Source organism: Acinonyx jubatus, chromosome B4, assembly GCF_027475565.1.
Source record: "Acinonyx jubatus isolate Ajub_Pintada_27869175 chromosome B4, VMU_Ajub_asm_v1.0, whole genome shotgun sequence".
NCBI lineage: Eukaryota > Metazoa > Chordata > Mammalia > Carnivora > Felidae > Acinonyx > Acinonyx jubatus.
Genome location: NC_069387.1, coordinates 26,684,368 through 26,694,504, shown reverse-complemented (window position 1 = coordinate 26,694,504; position 10,137 = coordinate 26,684,368).

The following is a 10,137-nucleotide window of genomic DNA, read 5'->3' as shown; positions in this document are numbered from 1 at the left end:
AAAAAGGAAAGGAAGAAAGAACAAAGAAAAGATCCTTTGAAGAGGGAAGAGGGAAGTGAGTTTGCTTTGCCGCGTTGCTTTCTTCTGTGGGTTGCTCACTCTCAGAGCCATCTGTCACTGGCTCCTTTGCCCACCCCTGAGAAAATGTTGCAGCCACCAAGCTACAGGGAGACTGTCTTCCTGTGATCAGAAATGCCTGCCCCGGGCAGCAAGGCAGAGGAAACCAGCCTCCAGCTGGATGAAGACCATTGTCTGGGAACAGTATGATCCTTCCCCTGGGGACAGAGCCCGCATTTCCACCCCCCCCCCCCCCACCTCCTCATCAAGCCACTTCTGCTTGGTCTGTGGCAACCCAGCTGGGCTAGGAAAAGAGAAGCCTGCCTGTTGAGCCTCGTAGCTACAGGCTCTGAGACATTAAAAGTTAGGCTTATTCCAATCTGTCCCAGTATTCTAAAAAATAAGCCCTCCATTCAATTCCCTGAGACATAAACTAGGCCTTTATATGGACCTTTCTAAAGAGGCTGGCAAGACCTTCCTAAAACCTCTGCACACTATGTAAAACATTCAATGATTTCTTAGTTGGGTTTTTCCTTAAAAATGTCCTGTTTCTTATCAATTTTAGATATTTTCCCAAGAACCCTCGGGAGATTTGCAGAGGGATAATCCAGTTTACATGGTAAAAATGAAACCATTACCACATAACTAATGATGCAAGAAATAAAGTATAATAAAAGCAGCACTGAAGAAAACCGGAAGGTTTGGTATCTTAAAAAGAAAAGCCACAGCAAGATTACTTTGACCCACTGAATCGGTTCCCCAGGTTTCTCCACGCACTGACCCGGGGTTTCTGTTCCTAACCAGAGCCCAATTCAGGTGAAAGAAAATCCCAACCACCACCAAGTTCTATTCTATCCCCCCCCCCCCCGCCCCGGGGAGGATATTAAATTTTTTCACCCTATATGCCATTTTCCTCTCTTACTATTTTCTCCATTTAAACGTTGGAATAGTAACCATATTTACTAAGCATTCTGGTTTCCTGAATAAGAAAACCACAGCTCAGAAGGATGAAGTAGCTTTTCCAAATCACACAGCAAATAAAAGGCAAAAAAAGAAAAAAAAAAAACCACATCTGGACATTACATAGCACGAAATCATGTTCTTTAGCCCCAGACTAGTATCAGGAAAAAAAGATTGTGCAGTTGATTATATTTGATTACAGTATATTTATGGGAACTAGATAAAGCAACATTTCTTTATATTATTCTTCTCTAAAAGGAGCCCCAGGGGCACCTGGGTGGCTCAGTCGGTTGAGCATCTGACTCGGGCTCAGGTCATGATCTCACAATTCGTAGGTTCAAGCCCCATGTCAGGCTCAGAGCCTGGAGCCTGCTTCAGATTCTGTGTCTCCCTCGCTCTCTGCCCCTCCCCATTCATGCTCTGTCTCTCTCAAAAATAAATAAACAATAAAAAATTTTTTTAATCAATCAATAAATAAAAGGAGCTATGTGTTACAATAATAACAGGATTTGTGGTTCTAAAAAGCTAGCCTCTGAACACAGTTCTGTTATTTGCCAATAACACAACTCTGGCTAAGTGATTCCCTTGACCTCATTTTCATCATTTACAAATTGAAGGTGTTGGATTAAATCACCTCTAACGTCTTTGCTTACTTTGAGAATCTAGCCACATCAACTAATAACACAATTGAAGCACGGGTTTAAGTGATAAACAGTTATTCCTACATGGCAACTTTTGACCTGTATCAGTTTGCCATAATCTACATCATTATCTTTATGTGAGGTGCACATTCTCAGAAAAGTCCTCTCTGATCTAAGCAAAGCCTAGTCCATAAGCCTCTCTCCACCCCCTAACTTCCTCCACCTTGTTCATTTCTTTCAGGAAATGCTGGTCACAAACTATACCCTTGTATGTGTCTCTTGCTCCCCTAGCTATAAGCTCCCTGAAAGCCACTGAGTTTGTCTAGTGCTATTTCCCAGAAGTTGGAAATGAATTTAATACACACTCAAGGATGTGTTAAATGAATGAATGAGTGAGCAGATTACCTTTGAAATAACGTGGTGGTTATTCCTTGTTTCTCACTTGTAAAGTTAATTTTAGAAGCAGTTGCCAGAGATAAAGGCAACAAAATCTTAATTTCTGTGAATGACACAGAAAATCAGAACGATGTTCACTCAAACGCTGACGGTCATTATCTCCGATCTGGGATGGGGCGGGGGTGGGGGAGGGGTCCGTGTAAATTTCACTGTCTCTATTTTCTAAAATGTCTTTACCCAACACGAATTGTGTTGCAATCAGATTTAAGTCTTTAAAAAGTACACGCTTTTGATGCGCTAATCTGGTATTCTCGTAGCGGGTACGCTATAACCTGTGCATTGGGACGGGGGTCTTCATGGGAACTGTGTGGCACACTTGGAGCTTCCCCATCTTTGAGTCACTGGGGGTAGGAAGATGCATCTCATTATTCCAGCCCCCCTTGGAGGTCTGTGCCGCAGACTTTGCTTAGAAATCCTGGATCTGATGGGTGAAGTAGGGGAGCTGACCTGACAGCAATTCACTTGACTAGGACCCCTTGTGGTGAGAGGTTTTGAGAGCAAGCAAGGAGGTGGGGGCAAGCTGGTGTAGACTCAGAGCAGGGCTGCAGCAGAAGTAGGGCGGATTGGCCAGCGGTTCCGTGGACAATAAATAGCCGCAGCTAGACAACGTGAGTTGTGTTCCTAGAGTCTATCAATCCCCATAAGTATCTCTTGAATCAGTGATTTAGCACCTGCTTACTCCAAGAATATCATAATCTAATGCCTACATAATTCTGAAAGCAACACATCTGGGTTAGAATTTGGACTCTGGGGGTGCCAGGATGGCTCAGTTGGCTATGCATCCGACTTTTGATTTCAGTTGAGGTCGTGATCTCACGGTTTTGTGAGTTCGAGCCCCACGTCAGACTCTGCACTAACAGCTGTGAGCCTGCCCGGGATTCTCTCTTTCTCCCTCCCCTCTCTCTCTCTGCCCCTCCCCTGCTCATGTACACGCATTCTCTCTTTCTTCCTCTCAAAAATAAACAAACTTTTAAAAATTAAAAAAAAAAAAGAATTTGGGCTCGGTATATTATCTGAGTAACTTGGGTCACTAATCTCTAGGTTTTAGGTCAAACTACAGCAGCTTTCAGGGTTACTGTATTAGTGATTAAAAACTGATAAGTAGATGAAATTATTATGTTTGTTTCTAAACTATTGTAAAATGGTATAAATTCACAATAATTGCTTTAAGTTTTCTCCCAATGTCAAAGCTGTGGGTTGTTATCAGCTTTTGAAATTGTAAAAAGTAAAATGAAAACAGAGTAGCTTTTGTTTTCCTTTCCATACACACACAAAAACCGAAGGCTCCATGACTTGAAGTGATCAGCACAGGGTCACATGGACAGAAAGTGACAAAGCAGAGGTCTGAATCCCCAAAAGCGCTCTATCCCAAAAGCCCGGTGTTTCCCAGTAACATTCTCCTGGAGCTTTCCAAAACTGAGGTCTTTGAGCCTTCATCTACTAAATGAGAATTCCTCAGGCGATTCCTACAGGCGAATGCGGACTGCTCATCCCAAGCCCAGCCAGGGACAGAGTGAGGGTTCAGATTATGAAAGAAAGTGACTTCTCCCACTGCTGGGGACCAGGCCCACTGTGCCTGGACCATCTGATGGCCACTGGTGGTCTTTTCCCCTTCCCAGCTCTGTTGTTAGAATAGGATAGAACTATACAGGAAGCCTTCTACCAGCAGAAGGTGGAGGCCAACCGCCAGCCTTCATCATTGGAGATTTTGCTACTTGGGTGGAGATGAGATATTCAGATGTATCACCAAATATTCAAAAAGCAAAAGTAGATCACAAAAACACAATTAATTGGGGCGCCTCGGTGGCTCAGTCCGTTAGGCCTCTGACTTCAGCTCATGTCATGATCTCACAGTTTGTGAGTTTGAGCCCCACATCGGGCTCTGTGCTGACAGCTCAGAGCCTGGAGCCTGCTTCGGATTCTGTGTCTCCCTCTCTCTCTGCCCTTCCCCGCTCACACTCTGTCTCTCTCGAAAATAAATGAACAGTAAAAAATTTTTTAAAAACACACAATTAATGGGGCGCAGGGGTGGCTCAGTCAGTTGAGCGTCCAACTTCGGCTCAGGTCATGAGCTCACAGTCTGTGAGTTCAAGCCCCGCATCGGGCTCTGTGCTGATGGCTCAGAGCCTGGAGCCTGCTTCCGATTCTGTGTCTCCCTCTCTCTCTGCCCCTTCCCTGCTCATGCTCTGTCTCTCTCTGTCTCAAAAATAAATAAAAACATTAAGGAAAAAAATTTTTTTTAAATAAAAAAAAAAACCCACACAATTAATTACCTGAAATGTATCCGAAGTGCCCGAAAACATAAATTTTATCTATAGGCAATGATGTGCCACTAAATATTTAATAACCAGCCTTCTCAAAAGCTTGCCCTGGTTTGTAGCATTTGCTGGTTTCCGTGGTGTGAATACTCCCACCTCAGCCTATTTTAAGCCACCAATGTGAGGCCACCGAATGCAGAGTTGCAAACAACTGTGCTGAAGCCCGTCATACAGTCATATTTCCACCACACACATGGAACAGGCATGGGTAACCTCAGGAGCCTGGAAAATAGTGAAGTGCAACAAAATAATCAGGGGTAAGTTTTCAGGGTTTTAGGATCTCTTACCTTTGTCTTTAATATCTATCTTACTCACTTTTGATTTCATGTAATTTTAGTTTCAATACTGACGGTTCAGCAACCAGTTCTCACAGATCCTGAAAAGTTTAATACTGGTGGCACTGTGAGCTGGTAAAAACGGGCTCTACTCAGCATGTTGGGGACAGTGCTGGCCTAGGGACTGCGCATCTGTGGTAGAGATGGTCGGGTAAGTGGAACCAACTGCTTGCCGGCCTTGAGAACATTTTAGGACCCAGCAACACCTCCACAAGCCTACCATCACGCCCAGAATGGGGGTGAGTGGGGCAGGAAGTCTCTCTGGGTTCCTGCAGACCCCAAGAGGAGTTACTTTAAGTACAAGCAAAACTGGTGTCCCATATTTGAGGCTTTCTGAGCTCAGTGATCCCTGACATCTCTACCCCTGGAAGACAGCTAAAATTCCTTCAGAACTTCTCCTGTCACAATTAGAGATAAAAGATTAAAAATATAAGCACCTAGGGGGGCCTGGGTGGCGCTGTCCATTAAACCTCGGATTTTGAATCAGGTGATGATCTCATGGTTCGTGGGTTTGAGCCCCGTGCCGGCTTTTGCGCTGACAGCTCCGAGCCTGGAACCTGCTTCAGATTCAGTGTCCCTGTGTCTCTCTGTCCCTCTCCCCCCTCCCAAAAATAAATATTAAAAAATTTTACAAACAACACACAGACACACACACACACACACACACACACACACACACACACACACCTGGTTGAGGTATGCCTGAAATCCATTCACATCTTGAGGAAGGGGGCCAGAGGCTGGAGGAAAGGAGAGGAGTGGCCAGGATAGGAAAGCAATCTGGGGCATTTCACAATGTTGCCTATGGTCAGTCCTGTTTCCTTCCAGCTGGCACCTCAGTGCTTTTGCTGTGGGAGGTAACCACGTGCTGGTTAATGCAGAAAGTTATTATTTAGGTTGAGGGTCAGACAGGCATGGGTCAGAATCCAGTTTCCTTGGACACAATACTTAACCTCTTTAAATGCATGTAAATCCCCCCCATGCAAAAGGAGACACTAGTCCCACGTCAGGACTGCTGTGAAGTAATCTAGCTAAAGGGAGTGCCTAGGTCATGGTAAGTGCTTGAAACACAATAGCTATTATTATCGTTATTTTCATATGGTCTAAGCGTACAGTGATACTTCAGGATTATGAAATCCATCCACCAAAGCATCTTGATACTAAGAAAAAAAGTGATGAATAGTAATCTATGGCTTTAACTAAGGGAAAAAGGGTGTCTCAGTTAGTGGAGCATTTGACTCTTGATCTCAGCCCAGGTCTTGATCTCATGGTCCTGAGTTCAAGCCCCGCATGGAGCCTACTTAAAAATAAAGATAGGGGCGCCTGGGTGGCTCAGTCGGTTAAGCAACTGACTTCGGCTCAGGTCATGATCTCACGGTTCATGGGTTCGAGCCCTGTGTCGGACTCTGGGCTGATAGCTCAGAGCCTAGAGCCTGCTTCGGATTCTGTGTCTCCCTCTCTCTCTGTTCCTCTGCTGCTCATTCTGTCTCCCTATGTCTTGCAAAAATAAATAAGCGTTAGAAAAAAAATTTTAAATAAAGATAAAAAAATTAAAAAGTGAGAGAGAAGTATACCCCTATCCCCTGCACACACACTAAAACAATGGAATCTGTTGGCAATTATTTCTAGCGCAGTAATGTAACCACAAGGGCAAAACACAAAATGCATTTAACTCACCTGATTTTAAAAAATCACATGGGGGCCACCTGGGTGGTTCAGTCAGTTAAGTGTCAGAGACTCCTGATTTTGGCTCAGGTCACGATCTTACAGTTTGTGAGTTTGAGCCCCTCGGCACAGAGTCTGCTTGGGATTCTCTCTCTCTCTCTCTCTCTCTCTCTCTCTCTCTCTCTCTGAAAAAATTAATAATTAAAAAAAATCACATGAAGATAAGCATGCCATAACTCTCACAGGCTGTTGAAATAACACGACCTGTTTCCTAACATGCTGTGAGTGAAGAATACTATTTCAAAGGAGGAGTGTTAAAGTGTTTGGGCGGGGAGTATGCTATTCTAGCATGTTTTTTCTACTATGCATTTCCATTTGCGATTATTATTTTTTATTTTTTAATCCCAGTATATTTAAAAGGTTTCTTTAATTCCAGTATAGTTAATGTACATGTTACATTAGCATCAGATGTGCAATATATTGATTCAACATTTCTGTCCATTACTCAGTGCCCATCCCTGTACTTACCTTTTTGAAGCAATGCCTTCCCTCAGCAAACAGTATGTTGTCCACACTTCCCTCACATCACCGGGACGGCCTTTTCTCTGCGGCATTTGCAGGCGATTGCACAGTCCCGGGCAGGGGAGGGTGGTGGGGGGCTGAGGTTAATAAAACAAGTGACAGGCGGCACCTGTGGGTAATCTACACAAATCCACCTGGGATTCCTCCAGGCAATTTGGGGGAGCTGCACTGCTGAGCCTTTCTCCTCCTCTTAAAAAAATTGAAAAATGGGGGCACCTGGATGGCTCAGTGGGTTTAGCATCTGACTTCCGCTCAGGTCATGATCTCCGGTTAGGGGTTTTGAGCCCAGCATTGGGCTCTAAGCTGACAGCGTGAGCCTGGTTGGGATTCTCTGTGTCCCTCTCTCTCGGCCCCTCCCCTACAGCCTCTCTCTCTCTCTCTCTCTCTCTCCCCAAAAATAAACATTTTTTTTTTAATGTGAAAAATGAAAGCATTTGCACCAGCCTGAAGGACAGAGCTTTGCACAGCTCCTGGGGGGCATCCTGAACCATGTAGCAATTTCGGAAGCCCAAGATTAAGAAATGCTGTACCAGGACTTTCTATCTGGAGGTGGAAGGGAGAAGCATAGGGCAGTTTCTATTTTCAGAGTATGGTTCCAGGACCTCAAATTTGAGGAAGTCATAGCACAAAGCAGTTAATAAAAACATAATACATGTCACACAGAATTACACAATTCAGGCACTTTGAAAGACCTACGTTTTAGCTTTCTGCACAGGAGAGCAGAAGGTCTCTGATTCACACACAGGCTCAGTTTTACACACAGCCCTCCTAGATAAACAGTGGCCACAGCTCAGAGTATTCCGGAACTTCCCCTCCCTCCCCATGGCTTACTGGGGGATTTTCCTCCCCTTCCCCCCACGTGAGGCCCCATTTTCCTTGTTCAGTTGCTGTTCCCACTTTGCATACTGCTGACCAAAGTTGATGAGTACAGTATTCCAAAAGGTGAGAAGGCAAAAAGAAGGAGGGGGACAGAGACACGGTCCCTTTCATCCTTGGCTGCACTCCCCCACCAAGAGTCCTAGGGAGCCGGGGAGAGGGCTGCAGGAGCTGAGGGCACAGCCTTGCACACAGATGTGTCCTGAATGCACCATAGATGCTCACTCCTTGCTTCTTAAGGTAATCACGCGCGGCCCAGAGCTCCAGGGATGGAGTTTCATCTGGGATGGGTGCTGCCGGGGCAGAGCAGAATTTAATGACTCACCATGCAGTCTCTACAGGTCTAAGGGGCAGCCCTAATCCACCTCAGAGGGTGAGTGAGGCCAAGCAGGTCCACAGCCAGCAGCTGCAGCGACCCAGGCTGTGACAGAGGAATCGGTTTGTTTCAGGTACCAGAGAAGCCTGGCCAAAGGCCCCAGAGCAGTTGGCCGTGGGGGCAGGGCCTGAGGTCTGGAGGTCCCTGAGCAGGGGGAGTCAGCCCTGAATCTCCTCCTCTACTGGATACTTCATCCTTTAGGCTAATGTGTCTTTTTAGTGTTGTCCAAGCTAACTGCTTCGACAGGGCATGGCTGTTCTGCAGATTGAAGCTTTGTCACTTTGAAAGACTTAACATGAAAAAGTCCAATTATAATTTGAAACTCTCACACTTATCATGAGAAACTTACATACGCCATGAAGGAAAAAGAGTTACTGGATTTTTAAAACACCATTTCAACTTTAAAAATTGTTTTAAAGGTCAGGGAGCCTGGGCGGCTCAGTCGGTTAAGCAGTTAAGCGTCCAACTCTTGATTTCGGTTCAGGTCATGATCTCACAATTGGCGGGTTTGAGCCCCACATCGGGCTACACACTGACAGCGAGCCTACTTGGGATTCTCTCTCACTCCTCTCTCTGCCCCTCCCCTACTCGCACTCTTTTTCTCTCTCTCTCAGAATAAATAAGTAAACTTAAAGAAATTTGTTGAAGAGTATAATTTACTTGAAGATTCTAAATTTACTCACGTGTCTGCCTGTATAGGGTGTCATCCAAAGTTTATTATCAGAAGTTTGGACAGATCATTATTCAAACATCTTAAGTAGTAAATGTGTACTTGTTACAATATAGAAAAAAATTAAAAAGTTATGCTCATGAAATCAGTCTCAAGTTCCTCTTAATTTTAAAAATATCTTATTTAGGGGCATCTGGGTGACTCAGTTGGTTAGGCATATGACTTCGGCTCAGGTCATGATCTCGAGGTTCTTAAGTTCAAGCCCCAAGTCAGGCTCTGCTGATAGCTCAGAGCCAGGAACCTGCTTCAAATTCTGTGTCTTCCTCTCTCTCTGCCCCTCCCCCACTCACACTCTATCTCTCTCTCAAAAATAAATCAATAATTTAAAAATATGTAAACAAAATATTATTCAAAGCTTTATTCAAATTCACAAATTATCTTCAAATACTTTGTATTTTACTGTTATTATAATTTAAGAAAATGAAACACATTTTTCACCAAGTGATCTATAGATATCCCCCAACTTATTCCAGTTAATTCCAGTATTCTCTAATCATTATACTTTATGAATATGCAAAACGTTGGAAAGCAGTGTCCCATATTCTGTTTATTAGTAGAGAGCCCCACTGGAGTTACCTAAGGTCAATGCTCTGACTGTTGATCTACCCATAGTTAATCATTTTGTTTCCATGAGTAAATGAGTTCTGATTTGCAAACTGCAGATTACAAACCCATTATTGTCCCGACCTGTAAGTGGAGAAAGCGTCAAGTAAACTGTAACAGGTTGCAATTCCATCTTAAAGTGCATTTTGTTGGCTGCCGAACAGCTTCAAAAGACCTGTTTTGTAATGAACTTCATGATGGTTTCTTGGGTAACTCTCCTATGGGTTGTGCACACGTTGGGTCAGGTGGTTTCTCCTTGTCAAGTTTAAACCTCACTTGGCTAGCAAGCTCCTAAAAAAAGCAGGATTGCTTTTGCAAGACCGTGTAACCAAGTCCTGACCAAGTAAAATGCAAGGAGTCTGCAAACTTTTTCTTTCCATTCCATTATTCTCTTTCTTCAGTCTCTTCCAGGACACCAGATCCAATCTTTGTTCGACTTAAAAAAAAGAATCTTTTTTTTAATAGAATACTTCCTCTCAATTCACCCCACCAGAGGAATTCTACCATCCTAGAAGTCATTAACAGCCAATCAGAACCT